This window comes from Dermacentor albipictus, chromosome 10, assembly GCF_038994185.2.
Source record: "Dermacentor albipictus isolate Rhodes 1998 colony chromosome 10, USDA_Dalb.pri_finalv2, whole genome shotgun sequence".
NCBI classification, from domain to species: domain Eukaryota; kingdom Metazoa; phylum Arthropoda; class Arachnida; order Ixodida; family Ixodidae; genus Dermacentor; species Dermacentor albipictus.
The window spans coordinates 49,743,302-49,763,373 of NC_091830.1; the positions used below are offsets into that span (position 1 = coordinate 49,743,302).

Below are 20,072 nucleotides of genomic sequence, written 5' to 3' on the forward strand. Positions count from 1 at the left end.
CTGCCGGAGGAGCGCATAGGTAGCCCGCCGCAAGCAAGCAGGCAATCCGGCGTACGGTGTGTGTGTGTGTGCGTGCGTGTGTGCGTGCGGCCCGTTGAATGTGGGTTACTGGGCCCAGCAGCCCGAGCCGCGGTGGTGGTGCCGTTTCCGAGACTTTCGCCGCTCTCGGTGCGGATGGTGCCCGTGCGTGTCGGCTTCCGGCGGTCACGCCGCGATCGCCGCCGTTCCCTCTCGGCCAGAAGAAGCCAGCGACCAGCGTCGGCGACGCTCGCCACCCTTGACCTTTGCCGACGACGACGAGCCGCGGCGGCAGCAGAAGCAGCAGTAGCAGCCCTCAAAAGTAAGCCGCCGGAGTCACGCCGTGCACTGCGAGCGAGCGCGCTCCTTCCGAGGCCTCTCCCTCGAGATCTGCGCTAAGCCTTTTTTTTCTTGCGGGGCCGCCTGCACGCACATGATCGTCTGCTAGCTCGTGCGGCGGCAAGTCTTCCTAACCGCCGCAAGACGTCTCGAAAACCGCGGCGCCTGAGCGGTGAGGGAGGGGTTTATTTTTGAAGCGCCGTCTGTCTTTTCTCTTTTGAATCTCGCCGAAGAACGGTTTAACTCGAGCGGCGTGTTGAGCGGCTTCGGTTTCTCCCCCCAGCCCCTCAACGTGCCGACCGACCGTTGGCGAAGCCGCTGTGCTGCACCGGCTGCACGCGGCCGAAGGTGGAAGTGTTCCCGACGGGGCAGTAGTGCTCGCCTAATCTGCGTCGCGAGACTTTTGTGGTACGATTATTATTCTTTTTTTCTCCGCGCTTGTTGGCGGAGAGCAGAGCCTATCGTCGAGGAGAAACCATCGCGTTTTTGCGGAGCGGAGAGCCGTGATTACGTCGGCAGTCGCGTGCACCGATGCACCACCGCGAGTAGTTTTTCGTCCGGGTACATCGTCGACGTCTGCTCGCCGTCTGCTCGCCGTCGCCCCCGTCCCGTATCCGCACCGTGTCTCTTGTGAATGAAGCGCGGAGGCATCGCATGCTTTCAGGAAGCGTTTCTTTACGTTGTCGTCGGCCGAGCGAAAGTGAACTAGCGGGCGGGAGAGCGGCGTCGATGGTGTAAACACGGAAGCGCAACGGCGTCGACGACGGACGAGCGAGCGCAGCGTGGAAGGAGAGAAAAAAAGAAAAAGAAAAGAGAGAGAAAGCGCGACGCTTTTCTCGCATACGATTGCGGCTCGAGGCAACGCGCTGCCGTCTGCATATTTCCCCCTGATATATCACTAACACAAGACTCCCGGGCGATTACGTAGGGTCGCCTGCGCCCAGCGCTCCTGCGGTTGTCACGTGCGTGCGTTGAGGAACCGTTAAGGAAATGAAAGAAAGTTGTACACCCAGAATGCCATGTCGTCGGCGATCTGTTCATTTCACTTGGGGGCTCAGCGCGTCGCCTTGCCCTAGCGGCTAATAACTCCCCCACGCTACTATGCCAGCTGACGTCGACCGCTTGCGTAGTGACTGGCGTGCGTGCTGCCACGTGAGGCGGCAGCGGGGCTTGTGACGTGTGCATCTTGCGCCGGCCACCTTGTATTTTTCCCCCCCAGTTTTACCCCGTTATACCTACACTTGAAAACCCGGCACGTAAGGCGCGCCTGCCCCGCTGCGGAATGTTTTCCGGTCTGCCGCGGGACTCGCGTAATCGCCTTGTCGATTGTAGTCACGTGAGCGGCCGGCGTTCTTGAGAGCTGCAGAAGCTGCAGCTGTGGCTGTGCTGGGGGCCGAGGCATAGAAAACAGAACGCTCGTTCGAACGCACCTGCTCGCGTAGTGCTGTGCGTTCTGCAAGAAGCCTTGCAGTGTGGCACAGTATAGCGCTATTGTCTGGAAGCCTTCAAGGGAAAGCGTCATTGTCAGGACCCGCTACGTGTCACACGCGTGCGCTGCCCTGCAACGCTCGCCCACAGATGATCGTCCCCAGTTCGTGAGCACAGCCTTCACGACAGTGTGGCCACAGCGCTTGTGAAACTCACTGTTGTGCCGAGCTGTCCCACCGGTGCTGCCATTTCGAAAGCATTTTGGCCGTTAATGCGAATGCATCGTTCCATTTGCATAGTACGGGTGCCATGCCAGTCGCGCCCTGTGCAGCTAGCTGCCTTGCTTCGAATGCATCGAAGCTGTTGAACCGATAGCATTTTTGTTCGCATGGCTTAGCAGTTTGCTTAAACTGCTGTATTATTTGCTGCGTGAAATTTTATGCGAGCACTGTCATTTCGTGCTGGCCATGCCAGGGTGCTGCAATTATGATAATCGGCATGCTCTGCTTTTGAGCGTCTGCTCCGCGTTTGAGAACATGCATAATGTGACGTGCTGATGCCTATTCTGGTGTGCGGTGCCACTTGCTTTACTGAATTTGACGTATAAGATCATTCTTTTTGTTTCTGTTGACGAGAATCGTGGTCGAGAACATTAAACCTAACTTTATGGACCACCTTTGGTTAGGAGCCATTTAGAGGTGTCAGGGACCTGCAGGAGATCGGTTGTACATGCTGAGAATCTGCAAAATAATTCAATTGATCAGTTAGCTATTTGGGACAGATGAACATGGCCAAAAATTTTAGGTAAGAGAGAACCCACCAGGTATAGTACCAGTCTAGAACAAGCATTTTGTAGAAATTTCCGTTTCATCGGATCTTCCATACTGAAGGCGGATGTTTTCTTCAATTGGGAACACGCTGTTTTGTGCACAGGAACACATACCAAACTTCTCATTCTCTATGTGCAGGTGTGCATCATAGTTGCACATTTTTATTGTCTTTTTTTTCACAGCTGCTGTCAGCAAGCCTTTTCCATCTGTTTACTGTTAATATTTGCTCAGAATTTTTCCTCGTGCATGGTTTTGGCTGTTGCACAATTTGAAACCGTTCTTTAACAAATATTAGGGGCTTTCAACATCCTTAGCATGCTATTTGCTGTTTCCATTGTTTGCATGTGTACGATTTATCTTCAGCTAGGATGCTTAAAAGCATTTTTGCCACGTCAAACAAATCTTTGGTACGCCCCATGTGTAACCGTAGTGTGTGCACGTCCTGCACATGGTAATTTTTTTTCCAAATCTGAGTGTTACAGAAAAAGAAAATCGAAAAACTAAGTATATAACATGGCTTGGTTGCCAAGGGCGAAGTTGAAGGAAGGAATGCTTGGCTCACACTCACTCTGAAATATAGTGCGTTTACATACCATGTACAAATGTATGGTCGCGTGATTTTGGAGTCGCATAGTACGGAGTGTTTTCCGTGCGATTCATGAGTAGTGCGCATCAATAAAAAATTGCCTAATTTTTGTCAGACTGTAAGTAGCCATACAGGAAACTATTGACATTGCATTTCATGCTGAAAAGCTGGCATCTGAGCCAGTAGAAACCAACAGGCCATGAAAGAGGCTTTTGGGAGAGGCCAACACGATACAATGGGGATTGCATGAGCTCTGCAAAACCTGTACAGAACAAACATCTCTGTGCTGTCCGTTGAGAAGATATCTTTGGAGAGAAGCAAGATGGCCTTTGACATAGCACTCCTGACTCTTCTGCATTGCCTGGAGCTACCTGCTTTAAAAAATGAACATAAAGGATACATACATCTGCGCTCAATGATTGATACCAATATGGTATACGATCTGAATCAATATGAATGAATGATACCAATATGATTTACGATCTCTTTCACACGCAAACAGAAATAGCGTGTTCGAAACAGTGTGTTGAAATTTGTGCGTTACGGTACAAATAGTGCTTGCTTAAATGAATCGTTTAAGCTTTTCAGTGGCGGTGGTGGTTTGAAAACTTGTGTGGACAGGCAGTCCATACATGGTACTACACATGATGTTAAAACTTTCCTTTCAAATGAGCATGCTGCATACTTGCCATCAAATACAGATCTGTGACTCTGAGCAGCTGAAACCTCTTGTTACCAGAAACGGGTGTCAGAGCGCTTTTTGTACTCCTCATTGCAGTTGCCCAAGTAACTTGTTTGAGTTTAGCATGCATATTTACGACACGCACTCATGCTGCTGTCTTCATCGGCATAACTGCTAAATGCAGAATTGCTGTCATATGAGCATTAATGTCAAAAGTTAGGAGAATGACATTTCATTCTGCGATTTCACCAGCCTTATCTCTTCGAGATTGTAGGACTTTGGCAGATGCTTTAGGTTTTAGGTAAGAGAGAACCCACCAGGTATAGTACCAGTCTGGAACAAATGTTTTGTAGAAATTTCCGTTGGACCAGACCTTCCATACTGAAGGCGGATGTTTTCAATTGGGAACACCCTGTTTTGTGCACAGGAACACATACCAAACTGCTAGATGCAGAATTGCTGTCATTTGAGTATTAATGTCAAAAGTTAGGAGAATGACATTTCATTCTGCGATTTCACCGGCCTTGTCATCTCTTCGAGATTGTAGGACTTTGGCAGATGCTTTAGCATGCGCTGCGTGAGCATTGACCTTTTTCATGCATAAGAAATGGGTCATTAATCATCTTGGATGCCGTTGTGTGCAGATATGTTTTTTTTTTAACAAGTAGCTTTGTGCAATGTACGAGCGTCAGAGAGCTGTGACAACAGAGGAAATCTTGTTTCTCCCCGGTGTTGCCTTTTTGATTGCCAGCTCAGAGACATGGGTTGTTTTGCAGGTCCTGTATTGCCTATGTGATCACCATGTTGTCACGTTGGACTCTCAGAAATGCTTATGTCGTGACAATGTTGGCCTTTGCTGGCTTTTATGCTGTTTGAGCATGACATGCAAGGTCACTCGTTTCCTGTCTGACGATTTACACTCTGCACACTTACATACACTTGTAAATGACGCGGGAAACGGTCCAGATTACACAACTACAGAACCATGTGACCATATGTTTAAAAGGTGAAAAGGGATACTTCCGTCATTATACTTTCAGTTTGGAGAGTGTGTGTCTTTCTCACCCATTCTTTTTTTGCAAATTCACGTATAGTAACAATGAAATTTGATTGTTAGGCAAGACATTTTACATAGTATGAGCTTGCCAAAGCCTAGCAAAAGCTTGAATGGCAGAGCCTGGCATTTAGACAATGAAACCTGGTTCCAAACCAACAGGAACACAGACTTGTAAATTGACAATGTAAATACAGATGCATTAATACCCCCCTGCCCCCCCCCCCCCGCCCCCAAAAGAAAAAAAAAGTTGTGTCTAGTCGCATCATAAACATTTTATTTAATCTCCTTACAACTGTTTATCACAAGTACATCAATGAATCTGTTCATGGCACCTAACAGCGTCTAACATGTTCCACATATCTTTTATGCACCCAGGGTTTTTTAAAAACTTCGCAGTTGTGTCGATGCAGGTCACTTACAGCAACGTGCACTGTGCATGCAGAATTTTTTTGTCTGGATGCAATTTAAAATTTAGTTGGGATATAACTTTCAAGTATGATCTTATAGTCTGGTGGGAAGCATGAATTTCCTGTTGCAGCTGCTGCGTTTTTAGCACCAGATTTGGCCTAGCATCAGCCGCCTTGGGGTAAGCGTTTAGATAATAATAACATGGTAAGTTAAGCTGTGAAGACAACAATGTTGATGGTTGTGCGGGACAATAGTGACACTGCCACTCAGCATCAAGATACGCTCCATTCTATACTTTCCAGGCAATGCTATGGAAGCTAAGCAGTTCTTAGAAGGCAAGCAGCGCTGAGAATGGGACTGAACAAAAGGGCGCAAGACAAAGTGCTCCATCTTGTGTCCCTCTGTTTAGTCCCATTCTTAGCGCTATTTGCTTTCATAGTCATGTACTATCTCGCTCACCAACATGTGTTATTGAAGCTAAGCCTGTTGTGCTGTCCTCTAGGCCTCGCGGCGTATGTTTTACCTCACATTTGCATAGGATCTGCAATGCTTTCTATGCAACAATTTCGCACAGTACAAGTACAACTTGTCGATCTGCGGTTATCTCAAGCCACATATTCTACTTGTGCACCTTTTTGCTTCAACTCTGCAGCATAGCTACCATGTTTTGGTCACGAGTGTAAGCGGTACGTTGCAGCCGTTCGCTGCACAGGCTTGTAATTCCATTTGTTTGGCGGCGAGTATTTTTGGATCTGTGACACCTTCCACGCAACAAAAGCATCGTACCTTGCAACATCATATGTACAAGACTTGATGTTACATCAAATCACACGATGCATACACTTGTCTTTCATATGAGATGCAAAACGTTTGGGTTGCGAACAATGTGAGAAGTCTCTCTGGCCTTTCTTGCGTTGCCCGTTATGTGTGAAACGGAGTGTAGTGTTTGCATTACAGTTGCGTTATTTCTTCTTTAACCGTTTAAGGACGACACATATAAATAGCCGAAAGAAATGTTTATTTTCTATCTAAATGTGCAAAAACTGTCGCAAAAGTAAGCACAATCAACGAAAAAAAAAAAATTATTTTGCTGAAACTTTTTCAGCAATAGAAACCCCAAGAAGAAAACAGGAAGTTGGCTTTGCCCCAAGCCACCTAACGCTTTGTTTGGAATTTGTATCAACCGCTCTTGTCAAATGTCACTTGTGAACCGTAGCTGTAGATTTCATTTGCTTTAGATCGCGCATGCGACACCACTGCAGCCTGAGATCTTGTTTTGATCTATCTCCTCTGAACATGTTTTCAAGAGAAAGCGAGTCATGTGCTGAACTTCTTCTGCCTCCTGTGTTCTTGCTGTAAACCAACAAATGACGCTTGCTGCCTGTCATTCAGTGCTGGCCAAAGTGAGTGATCCCGAAAACTCGTACTCAGTACCGAGACTCGGCTAGAAAAAAAATTTGTTTTCTGGTGTGTTGCCTGTAGGCAACAATTGTCAGTAAGGGGTTAAAGCTGTAAAGCTTTAGAACGGAGACTCGTCAAAACAGCTTTTGATGTCTTGCACCCAAATTTTGAAGGCTCGCCTTTGTGGAACTGGTACTTCAGTCAGCTTTGAGTCTAACGAACTTTCGTTGGCCTTCCTCTTGGCAACCAATAAAGGCATTTCGAGCCTTCTTTTTCAGACCATTAAAAAGACATCTTTTGTTTTCCCTGAAGTAATTTTCTTGTGCCTTTGCTTTCTCTTTCCCTCTGTACCCTATGTAAAGCAGCAAAGTTGACAAAGTCAGGTTAACTTTCCTGTCTTTTGTTCCCCTCTCCATTAATATTGAAGCCAAGGATTCAAGGTTATCTCTGGTTGACTAGTATGAAAACAAGAAGAAAAAAATATGTGGGATTGATAAAGAATTCCTTTTAATTTCACCAACAATCTTGCCTTTTTTGACTGTTTGCGTAGTGTGTTCAATCATTTAGTACTATCTGTAACACTGTGGAGACATGCTATGTTTTACCTTTTTTTTGATTGTCGCTTCTGCACTAGAATGTTTCAGCGGTGCATGCATGTTGGATTATGTAGTTATTGAAACATACTTGTTTGGGAGTAAGCAGTACTCATACTGCACTGCCAACTCAAAGGTCGATTGCACAGAAGGCAATTTATCAACCTTAACATGTTACAAAAGAAAAATAAGAAAAAGGACGGTGACAGAAGTTAAAATTTAGGTTTCTCTTGAAGTGTACCTCTGACGAACCCATCAAGTGCCGTGTTACTAAAGCAAAATTCTCATTGGCATCTATCACATATGCTTTCGTGTAGTGGGTAAGCATGATGCTATGTCCATGAGTAAATGTGACAGTCTGTTCCCACACTTGTCGTACATGTTGATACTCAATTCCCATTGAATGAGCTCTGAGTGGTGTCATTTTTGAGCTGGGTTACAGAGCAGAAATGATACATGGCCATTTGTTGTAAAGATATGGACACCTGTCTCTTGTTGCTGATGCGCCGGTCTGTCCAGGCACTGATTGCACATGCCTACGCTCATTCTCATTGATGGAACACCGAATCATGTTGTTTTCTTTTCTTCTTTTTTTTTGCCTCAGACTACTCTGAGTTGTAAAGATACTTGGTGACATGCACCATTAAGCTTTCTCCTTAATGAGAGCAGCATTCCGGGCAAGTTGGTAATCCATTGCTTAAATGATATTGCGCGACATAAAAAACGACACGGACGTGAAAGAAGACGACACACCAAGCGCAAACTTTCAACTAAGTTTATTGTGCCACTGCCACTGCACAATAAACTTAGTTGAAAGTTTGCGCTTGGTGTGTCGTCTTCTTTCACGTCCGTGTTGTTTTTTATGTCGCGCAATATCATTTAAGCTTTCTCCATCTATGGTCGTCGTGCAGGTTGATTTTGGTTGGCACGCAGCCATGCGATGTTATTGACACTGGCAGCACGCCACTTGGGATACCACAAGTGCTGGTGCTATCTCCGCAATCATTTTGTGAATAACCTCTTTTTGTTGGCCTGTGATAACATTTGTGTTTCAGCTGGTAGTTTTTCCAGTGGGAACGAGGCAGCATATTGTGGCTTTCCTCACGCTGAAGTTGATACCTGTACTTGTCATGCTGATTGCTGGCACACTCAGACGTGCAATCACCAGCATTCTGTGATGAGTGATCGCAACAGGTTGCTTCCTTCTGCTATGTCGAGGTGCAAATATTTGATAAAACAATGAAATCTGCTGATGTGTCGGTCCATTTAAAATCACCTTTCTAAGTTGGCGGACCTTTGAAAAATTCCCAACATGACACTGGAAAAGAGCAAGTGATCAGTGGCACAACGTAGATGGGAGTTATTGTGGAGTGGCTTGAGGCTAGTGAGAGAAGAGAGACGACAGTGACACTTTTTATAAAAACTGAACAATGTGGTTTGATTGTCATATACGGAGCTTTGGGTGTGCATTTCAGAACCACAATTCAAATCAAGTCCGATCAGTTTATTCGGACGTGAACATATCTACAATGGTTGGAGTAACCCTGTAGTCTTCAGCTGACGCATATCTCATAAGCCCTCTGTTGCTTGGCTTCGAATATCAAGATTAGTCCGATCAATCAATTGCCTGGTCACAAGGCTGGCAGCCGAGGTCACTTACAGAGACAGTGGAGGGCAGGAGAGGGAGCCTTTCCCAATACATCTGTGATGCAAGGTTCGATAGCAGCCAGAAATATCCTATCATGAGTGCATTTCATGCCCCTCACCTGAAATACTAAGGGAAAAGCCCATGTAGGCAGGTGCTTGTCAGCACAGTGCAAAGTGCTTCTTTCACTCATATCTTTTTTCTTCCTCGTACGGTAGTAATGCGGAACTTTAGTATTGTTGCAGCTGAGCTTGTAAGCTTGTAACTTTGCAGCTTGTCCATGTATGTTTATTCGAGATAAGCCAGCGGGAAGTGCTGGCAGCTCCCATGCCTCACTCCCAAGAGGCAGAGCATTGTTCCCTTTCAAGAGATTCTCACAAAGTGGGACCGTCGTGCCAGCTGACAACAATGTATGTGTTGTTGAAAAGAGGCAAGAACTCGTTGCTGTACAGGCTGGGACATATTTCCGTCTTGTTTCTGTAAATCTATAGGTGAGGGCGACATCCCTATGCAACACTTCATGTGGATTTTGCAGATGATAAGCACTTCATATGGTGGCTGAATCTTTGCTGCAAGCACTGCAGTGTCTCTGTGTCGTGATCAATATCATCCCTGCCCATATATTTTTTTGTCCCCCTGCAGGATGAAGGCCTGTCCTAGGGATCTGCAATTACCCCTTTCTTGCGTCAGCTGACTTCATGTGCCTGCACATTTCCTGATCTCGCAAATACATACACCCAATCCTCTGCCATCCGTGATTGCATTTCCCTTTCCTTTGACACCTATTCTGTTAAGTGGACCATTGGTTGTCTGTGCTGTTCATTTGATGACCTTCCCAACTCCGCTTCTTTCTCTAAAGTGAAACCCAACTAGAACATCAGCTGCCCTCACTTGCTCTATGATCCATAATGCCATCATCTTATTCCTGAATGTTACACTTATTTTCCTTTCCATTACTTGTTGCACGGTCCTAAGCATCCCTTGCACTGTTTTGTTATCTTGCTGAGTTTCGGCTGCACAAGCTGTTACTGGCAGAATACAATGGCACAGATGCTGCTGCTGGCACAAATTTCTACATAGGGGTGCGCAAATTATTTCAGAACAAAGCTTTGAACTTCTGTGGAAATTAGAACTCTTGTGATAGCTGTCCAGGTTTTGAACTTTACCAACATTAGCCCCTCAATCCACAATCTTGTACTTTAGTTCTAAGGTTGCGGCTCCTATTTCTGGCCGAGATGAAAACCATTCTGGCTGCCTTAACTGCCAGCCACACTGATTTGGAGATTGCTACTTTCCTGAATGTGATGCAGTATTTTGCTTTGAAGCTCTAACAGTGTTATGCCATTTGCATTTGTGGCAAAGGGAGGGAAGGACTGCCAGTACGCTGATGTCTGGACGGTTGGGCTTGTCCATCATGTTCAGGTCCTTGTGACAACCTTGGAAAGTCGCGATGTCTCTTGCCTAGAAGCTTCAAATGGAAGAATCCATAGTCAGGTTTTTGGTGCATGAAGACATTGGGTGACAGTCCTACACAATGGCTCTGCACGTTCCCGCACGGCCTTCATGAGCCAATGTGAGCCAGCTGCATAGTTGAAGTTGAATGGCCATGTCACAACCGTCATGGCCTCTCAGTTCACAAGATTCAAATCCGCGGACTACTAGTTATGGAGTGTGACTGCGAGGGAGGCTAAAATAAAGAGACAACAGAATAAAATATTCATGATAAATACTGCTTTTGGAGAGAAAATAGCAAAAAAGCAACTTGCATTACCAGATCTGGGCATGCAGCCATTTTTTGAAGCCGCATTCTGCAAATTATCGAGACCAAAGGGGCAATTACTGGGCAGCTTTGAAAATGGCAGCGAAACAGCCTGTGGAACTTGATAAATATATGTCCAATTTAACCTGAAATAGTGCTAATTTTCCAAAGTCATTATGTTATGAAGTACCTTGCGTAACCGCGTTATACTCTAGCTGATACCTATTCAGAGATGTTTTTTACAGACAACTCTCTCTGTACTATAGTTTTGCTTGGGGTGTATAAAATTCTCAAGAGATCAGAACGCATCAGAACACTCGCACTGCCTCTTGTGGTAACACTGGTTCCTTCCATTGCGTGTATGTTCTGCTGAGAAGCCGAATGCCAGGAGACATGAGAGTCATGTGGGGAAGACAAACATTAGAGGATGCAAGAGAGTATTGCGGGTAGTGCAGTGCAAGTGCTGCAGCATTGTCACGGGATTGTGACTGCAACTGTCACTGCTTTGCACTTTGGGCATGACTGCAACTATTGTTATTTCCTTACAAGTGGGACTGGGAGGGGTGCTGCAAGTCTTAGGGATTGCTCCTGCAATGACCACATAATGTTGCATGGCCCTCTTTAATGTCTGCCCGCTATTCTCAATATGGCTGAACAATACTTATCAGCATGGGTCATATGAGTAATGTGATTGGTTCGAGGAATTTGGTACCAACACCTGTTGTGCTTGCACAGTGCTGCATACAACCTTTGTGCCTTTTGAGCATTGTTCTGGGAGAACCCTTCATTTGTGCGCTTCCTCTTTCCACGCACTTTTATTTCGAGTACCTGCGCCATGACGGCAGCGAGGTCCTGCGAAGGTAGCACCTGCTGTTGAAGCGGTGGAAAGGGAGGTTGCTGTGAAATGGGGTAGAAGATGATTATAGGTGTTCTCTGGAGAAGTTGCATGCTCTGTGGACCTGTGTGACAGTTTAATGAAGGTGAGGGGAAAGTGTGGTTTTATTAATACAAACAGCTGTCGTTTAAAGCGCAACACATCGCACTGTACAAGGCGATTAAAACGTAACAGAAAAAGTAAAAATTTAATATTTCAAGTATACACTGTATCAAGATACAGTATTCGCAGAAATGCGCCGAAAAACACCAGTGACAACAACCTTAAACTAACAAGGCGGGGTAGGTAAATTTATCACCAACTGGTGGCTTTTCGGTTGGGAAGCTTCAGGTTTGAAGAACTTGGGAAAATGGACAATGAGAAGTGGGCAGCTAGTGGGCAGCAGTAGGTAATATCTGTACCTTAAAAGCTTGGGCATGAAATGCCAAAAGAGGTCACTAAAGCTGCCATCCAAGTACAGGGTAATTGGAAGTACAAGAAGACAATCTGGGGTTATCAAAACAGAAGTGAGAGAAATAGCCATGCTAAATTGTATGTAAATGGTGGAAACACGAAAGCCCATGGAGTCTTACAGAAATAGCAAAGAAATTGGGAAAGAAAGTTTTGTATGAGAACGCAAACAATAGTGTCTTGCTATCTGAGTCCCGAGCTGGCTGCCTGAGGGCAAAAACGTACAGAAGCAAATATTTGCAGCAGCATGATGCATCTGTCTACGGCAGAAAAAAATGCTAGGAGGTTACTCAACATATTGTAATGTATGCCAAGAACCCAGCCTTTATGAACCATAGAGAATGTTCACCTTCTCGAAGTGCTAGGGTTGATAGCTGATGAGAGCATAGAATGGTCAGCAGTGGAGTTAAGGGAGAGATATTTAAAGCATTACTAGTGGTGTAAATAAAGCAGGGTGGATGTGGTGGGGATAGGAGTCATCACAGGCATAGGTAATTTCGTATAAATGGAGTAGAAGCAGACAGAATTGTAGGTTGCTACACTTACAGTAAAACCTAATTAGCTCATGCAGGCTAGCTATTTGTTGTCACCCCAATTCACTGGTGATGGCATTAGCAATAATTTGTGCTGTACTGATAGAACTTCGAAGGCTGTTCTTTTTTTTTTTCTTCAGTGATTGCTTAGTTCAGAAAGTGGGAATGTGTGTGGTAGCCTAACCTCCTGGGGGGATACATGTACCGTCTACGTAAAGGTGGCTGTGAACTTCATCGGCAGGTGCATGAACACGTGGGTGCTCTGAGTACATGCTGGACATGGGGTTGCCTTTGCAGAAACATGTCAATGTAGTGAAGCCCAATTACTCATCAGTCAAAGAGTGCGCAGGAAAAGAATGGACCCTTGGTTGTAGCATTGCCAACATTTCGACAGCCTCGTTCATTCAGCCGTGAGGTAGGGGAGGGGGGGGGGGCTGGCTCGTTACTCCACTTGCCTCGAGGCACGCATTCTCTGTTTGCTTTTCGGGCCGTTTATGAGCTGAGACGGATCCTGGGTCGTACAAGATCGATTAGCTTGAACCTATGCACACGGTGGTGTTGCTACAGCCTCTTTTTCTTTTTTAATGGGCCTGAAACATTTAGCAGGTGCTGTACCCTCATGCCTTGCTATGGGCATTGTAGCTTACTTGCGAAATTTGAAAGTTGTATTGGTTTTTCGAACTTGTTCCTTTTGCTGAGCTCCACTAGGGGTTGGGCCACTGAAGATAACATCCAGCGAGGGTGTTACTACATTGGCTTGGGCAATGACATTTGAGTTTAACCTGGTGAGCCGTTAGGTGCGTGCTCGCCCTGTAATTTGATAGCTGAAGACCAGTGTAGATTGATTTGAGGCTGCCGACTCAGACTTTGGATGCATTGCTTGTGATAGAACCACATGGCTCCGTTTGTCAGAGTAATTGTACCACTGAAATATCTTGTGAGCTAATTCAAATGGGATTCAAAGTGAAGATCAGATACAACATATCATCATGAAAGTTTGCTGTGTTAATGTTCAGTGTCTGATAGGCCACTCTTTCCACATTTTTGCTACTGAGTTGCACACTATGAAGGGCGATGTGTCATCCGACGAACCACACTGCATACCTCTCAAAGGAGCCAGCACAGTCGCGAAGCTGCAAGACTGGCCCTGAAACCATGACAGCCTGAGACTCTTCGGTGCGTGGCAAGGGTTGATGACTGCGGCCCACTCATCTCCTTTGAGAGCTACTTTGAGGCCCTGAGGGAGAGGGGAGCAGATGGTGAGAGGCCACATCGGACCCAAGCTGTCTCGCTCGATACGAACTTTACTTCTCAGACTGGCTTCGGTGCCAGAAACCTCCGACGTTGTCAGCAAGCCAGCGATGGCTGAGATGATGGTGGCATTGGCGATTTTTATAGCCTGGGTTCCCCCTTTTCGGCCACCCCCTTCCTCCTCCTCGTGTGCGGGCCATGACAGAAGCCACCTTTGTTGTTGCCACAGCTGCCACTGTCGCATGCCTTCTCTCCCCAGTTCTATCCCTCATAAGCCTGGCTCGTGGTAGTCCTGTTTAGACTTTCATACGAGGCTCGGAGCGGGTGCGTCGAGGTGGGGAGAGCAACCCTTTTCGCTTGCGCCTTATATTTGGCTCTGCGACGGAAGGAGGTGGGGCGAGGGGTTCTGGGACCCAGGCTTCGAGCCCCGGGTGAGGCTCTGCGGCCGTGGGTTGTGCTCCATTCTTTTATGCGAAGCATATTACGAGAGCTCAACCCAGCTCCTCAGGCGCGGCGCTGTCGCCTTGAAACCACGTGACACCGTGACGTCACGACAGAGGAGAAGTGGCTTTGGCTCAACTCTTGCAAGACGGGCTGGGTGGGAATCGAACCAGGGTCTCCGGAGTGTGGGGCGGAGACGCTACCACTGAGCCACGAGTACGATGCTTCAAAGCGGTACAAAAGCGCCTCTAGTGAATGCGGTGTTGCCTTAGAAACGAACTGTTTCTAAGGCGTGCGTCTCTTGCTCAGGCACACATTTCGTTGCCGCGCCGAACGCTGCTTTGCTCGACGCTCACCGCGTCCAATGCGGGGCGCGTAGTCGCTGCCCTGTAGCCCATTGTCTTACACCCCTTGGCGGGTCGACGGGAATGCTGTCGCGTTCCACTCTTGAAGGCGAAGCAGTAATGCATGAGTTGTTTCTTCGTCTAGCCGAACCAAATATAGCCAAGCAACAGCAGTTCACCAGGCTAAACAGTGGTTCAACAACTAAAATAAAGGCTAGTATGCTTCGCATCCTGGGCTTAACCTTACCTAAGCCACAGCCATTTTTTTTCTGATGGCCTTGAAATCGCTATTGTGCCGAAGCTGTTGCAGCATGCATGGCTCTTGCACATGTGCCGGGGGTGTGGTGCGTGTGGGCCCTGTTACGACAGTGAGACACAGGTGTGACTAGTCAAGGTAGAGAGACAGACATTCTGCAAAGCAAGTAAGGTAATGACAGCAGCTGTCCTGCATCATTTGGGGTCTCCTTTTGTTCTTGCTGGTGCTGTGCTGTGTTTGTAACTGGCTCGGTATTCTTGCTTGTTAATTACACATGTAGCTTTGCGAGTGAAACTGTTTTCCGTCATCTGGTTGGCTTTACTCTGGAGTTTGATGGGAAAGATAATATTGTTGAAACTGCGTGTTTGGTAGGCAGACTTAAGGCTAACATAGGGTTCCTATTTTGAGATTAAGACAACATGTGCTAGTTATGCCAGACTTTGTACTGTCTTATCCACAGAATAATTTAATCTCAGACAGCATCTAGCTACACGTAGTGTTAAGAATCCATGTAACAGAGTGAACTTGATGTCACATGGCACTTGTCAAAAATTATTTCGAGAAAAGGCATAATATTGATAACGTGCAAATTAACGACATACCAATTACAAGAGTGGTGTCTGCTTTTGAGTGATAGGTGTTTGCATAGGGGAGCAAAAGCTTCTTGGCTAGATGCAAGTTGCGTGTTCTTGCAGCAATGCTTTGACGTCTTCTTTACTTTGGATTGGCGTAAGGCGGAGTTTGGCAGCCAGCACATGTCTCGAGTTGTGTTATTGGAACAACGAAAGCAGATTAGCCTTGGGCATGGGACTTCGGGGCTCAAGCCACGCTTCACTTGTCAGCCGCTTTGTTTATGCAACCTTTAAATCTCCTTTTGGCATCAGAAGATCTACCACATGGTGCACTGTCTCTACAGTCACGCTTGGACTGCTTCCTGTTATTGCACCAAGCAACACTGGGTTACCAGTCCAACCTGCGCAGAATTGAAGCTTGGATGCTGAAGTTTAACAAGGAGATCTAGAGGCACCAGATTTCATGCAGAGATTTGAACCTGAGCACATTGTGGAAACTTCCACAAGTGTTAGCTTCAAGTTAGCAAATATCACTAAGCCACTCTCTCTCTCTCTCTCTCCCTTTAGAATGTGCGTAAGATTTCTATCTTTCTCGACCAAACCTGCCCAACATACTGCAGCTGTCACAACAGCATTTGCAACAAGTTCTCACTATGTCGCTCGAAGGGAATGGATGCATTGGAGGCTCTCCATATCTGCATACCTTCTGGTTACATTGAAGAGCCAGGACGCCATCTCTTAGGATGGTTGTTAGGCTGGTGCATAAAACACACTGCCCTTCTCTTGGTGTCTCCAGACAGATATTCACATACGTTTGCAGCTGTCAGATACAGATTATGGAGCTTCCATTGGGAATGTCCAAGTCGAGAGAGAAATTGTTGTGTGCTGTTTCGGGCAAGAATTTCGGTGACAGTTGCTCAGCTGGAAGGGATTCCTGGTGTTTACGTGTGACTGTGTCATGTGCCCAGATTAGACTACCAGCGAGAAAATAAACTCGCACTTTTTAAAACAACCAGGTGATGCTGCATTGAAGAAATGTGAAACTGCTTTTGAGGTTGCAAGCACAATATGCACCTTTGTTAGAATATTTGCCCCTGCTGCTGGATTTAGTTTTCTTTTTTTGTCTGAGGTATATAGTTCATGTTATCTGTAAAAGCATGAAGATGGTGTTGTCTTGAAATTCATGACATGAATTTGCGTCGTCAGAGCTGTGCTCTATTGTGTAGTGGGCTAAGAATGAGTGAAGTTAAGTTGGGAACATCCTAACTATTGCAAGTCAGAGTGGTAGGTTAAATGGAATGCTTTGACCCATCACTGAAACTGAAATTACCGGCAAACTTTTCACGATGTGATACAACACTGCTGTGTTGCCTGTAGGTAGGAGTGGCATTCACTAACTCCTACTACTATCGTATTGGAATGGCGGACTCACCGATATGCGCTAAGTGCAAGTGTGAAGAGACCATCAGTCACCTTCTGTGCCACTGTTCTCACTTTGATAACCACCATCAGCTGGCTCGCATCATGTTGAACTTTTAGGTACCAAATATTTTTGTTTAAACAATCTAAAGTAGAATAAATATAGCGCCAAACAGAATCCTAGGCATACTACATGTCTGCATGCACATGTAAGTACAATAGGCACAGACATATTGTTGCACTCAAACATTTTTATGACCAAAACAGGTATGCAGATTTCTTTGTGATGTTGAAGTGGTAGCTGACAGGCATATGGTGCCGACAAGATATCTAAGGGAATGTTTTAGTTTTGTCTGCTCTATTAGTTCTTATAAGGGCATCTCGATCCCTCGGAGGTCAAAATCTTGAAATAAATTGGTCATACTTCATCTGTTATAATTCAGCAGTTCTCTTTCAAATTGTACTGAAAACTTAGCAGGCTGACCAAAATTCTTCCTATTTGCTTGTATTCGCTGCAATTTTTAATGATAAAAAGTTAGAGCAATTGCGAGTCTTCTGCATTGCTTCGGTTAGGCACATTATTTTCGTCATGTAAATTTTTTTCTAGTTAGTGTCAGTTCTTACCTAAAATAAGGTATCGTGCTAGTTGCAGTGTGGTATGGTGGAAGTGTCAGTGATGTATGGTGAAATTTGGTCAGGCAGACATCCAGATAAGCATTTAAAAACGAAGCTGACAAGTGAAATCACGTGCTAAGCTATTTGTTCTTGCTGCTTCCATCCACTACATTTGTTCTTTATCACTTCTGTTAGCCTTTTCAGGCTTATACAAGGGAGAGCATATCAGAAGCAATACTGTATTTGCATGATTTTACCATGCCCTAGATTGTAATATGCAGTTATATTACTGTCTAGATATAAAAAAAAAAGTAATTAAGAAAACAGCAACTTGGTGCCAATTCTACCACACATATCAAGTAACGAAACCTGAGTCAATGTGTACCATGTTGAACCAATTTTCTGGAACATACAAAGGCACAAAGCCACGCACACAGCTGAATCTTAGCGGCTGGTCGCTATTGGAGTCCAATGATACCTCCTTTTCGCTGCCTACCGACCACAGAAAGTAATCTTCAGTTCCATCTAACACATTAGAAATGCCACAGGTACAGCAAACTGTAGAATGGATTATGCAAACCAAGGCAGAAAAAAAAAAAAACATTCGTTAGATGGCAGTGTAGCTAGCTACCTTGCATTGAGTTTTTGGTTTTGTTTAGTAAGAATCGGTTTTGTTTTTGATTTTAAGTAGAATTAGTTACGATTGTAACGCACATGCAAAATTGAATGCACTTTTTATACAAAAAAGGTGCGTGTTAGAATCAGGCAAATATGGTAACTGTCCATATTCTTTCGCATGACTAGGAGAAGCCAAGCGCTCACCACCAGCAGAGACCACCTCGCGCAGAGCAGCTTGGCTCTCCAACCGGTGCGTCACAAGTTAGCATCATGTTACCATGTGACTCAAGCTTAAGGTGTGGTTGTGCAAGCATGTGATATGCTCGGCTGTAGTTTCACCTGCAAAATGGGGCAGAACTCTTAGTGACAGCAAACTTTTAATAGGTTTTTTTTTTATCTGCTTTAAATACATTTATTATGAGCCCATCATTAGGCTACAGTTGTCCAATTAGCATTGGCAGCCTAACCTTGGTAATAAAAGATTAGGTGATATTGGTTAATTAAGTACTGAATCATTTGCCAGGATTTCTTATTTATCCACCTCTACTGTGAACATTGGCCAGCCATGCCATGAATCCCCTATCTTTAGAAGAGACAGTTGCTGCTGGTATACTTGGTATGCATCAGCACCCTTTGTCTTTTTTTTTCAGTTATTTGCACTGTTTGTTCCTGTTTCAGTCAGTCATTTTGATTATTGCGTTCCTTTATGCCTTCCATAGCATACATAGCTTTTTAACTTCAGACTCCTCAGCAGCGACCTCGAACTACAGGTAAATCACCGAGAAGCAGAACCTCCTTATAGAAACCATATATGGTGTTCCTCATTTCATCTTGGAAGTGATATGCACAGCAATTCGTCCATGCGACAGTTTTTGGTGGGAGAAAAGCTCTGGAGGACGGTCGAGTAGTGGTTCTTGTGTTGCCTGCCATCGCGTCTGGCCTCTTCTCAGGGCTGTCACGTTTTCACCATGAGTCAGACTCTAGTCTTCGTTGACTCCTTGACATTGTAGTTGCCATGATCTTTTCGTCGTTGTATTCTTAAACCATCACTCACAAGTCACGGCTGTTATGGCCATAGAGTTTTTAACTATCTGGAAACATATTACAATATAGGACCGAGTAGCAAAACACCAGAGACGTTGATGGCAGCAGCATTGCTAGTCGGGTTATCTTGGGATGCTTTATTCAACGACAGAATGAAACATTTTTTTCCTAAATCCTAAATTTTACCCTAAGGTGGTCTCGTCAACGCCGGACTTGGCGGCGTCGACACTGTGATGACGTCACGACAAGTCGTAAAATTTGCTGCTGCAAGGAGCCCAAGTTGCGATGACGTTGTGATGACGTTGGTCGCGAGTGCTGCGCACGTTTCCTCGGGCTGCGCCTTGCGCGGTGAACGGAGCAAGGCAGCCGAGTCGTGACGTGTGAGCCTCCAGGCGTGGCCTCCGAGATCGCTCCGGTGCGCGCAGTCTCGGAGGCTACGCTCCCTGTCACCGAAACAGAAAGCGTTTCCTCATAGAAAATTATTTCTGGCACGCAGACCCTTGGCTTTATTTTTAACGCGGAAAGCGTTCCTCGACTGTTTCGCCAATTTTCACGGTCGGTGGTCCGACTTTCACGGATCTCGGTTTACCCTACCGGTGTGCCGGCTAGCAGCTCTGTTCGCTACGGAGTTAGGCAGTGAAACAAGTAACGCTACCTAGATAAGCTCAGTTTAAAAAATATATGCGCCTCGAGGCGCATCATTGCTTTATAAGCTTCATGAAAGCGTTCGGTCATTCGCCTGTATTGACAATTATCGTCGATGGTTCCTGCACAGGTAACCCAAGATGTGATGTCAGTACGTCTTTAGAAAAGCAAATGCAATGAAATCTTTGGTTGCGTAAAACGAAATCGGAATAGTAGACGTTTTTGATACCGAAAAGGAAAAAA

The 20,072-nt window shown here is 45.6% G+C and overlaps 1 protein-coding gene across 1 annotated transcript in view; it reads left to right on the forward strand.

Moving 5' to 3' along the window:
• The first annotated feature begins 30 nt into the window (after positions 1-30).
• Positions 31-20,072, forward strand: part of LOC139051027 (steroid hormone receptor ERR1-like) — a 141,640-nt gene continuing 121,598 nt past the window's right edge. The window contains exon 1 of the mRNA XM_070528035.1: positions 31-340. The gene's annotated coding sequence lies outside the window, so the exon portion shown is untranslated. The remainder of the gene's footprint in view (positions 341-20,072) is intronic.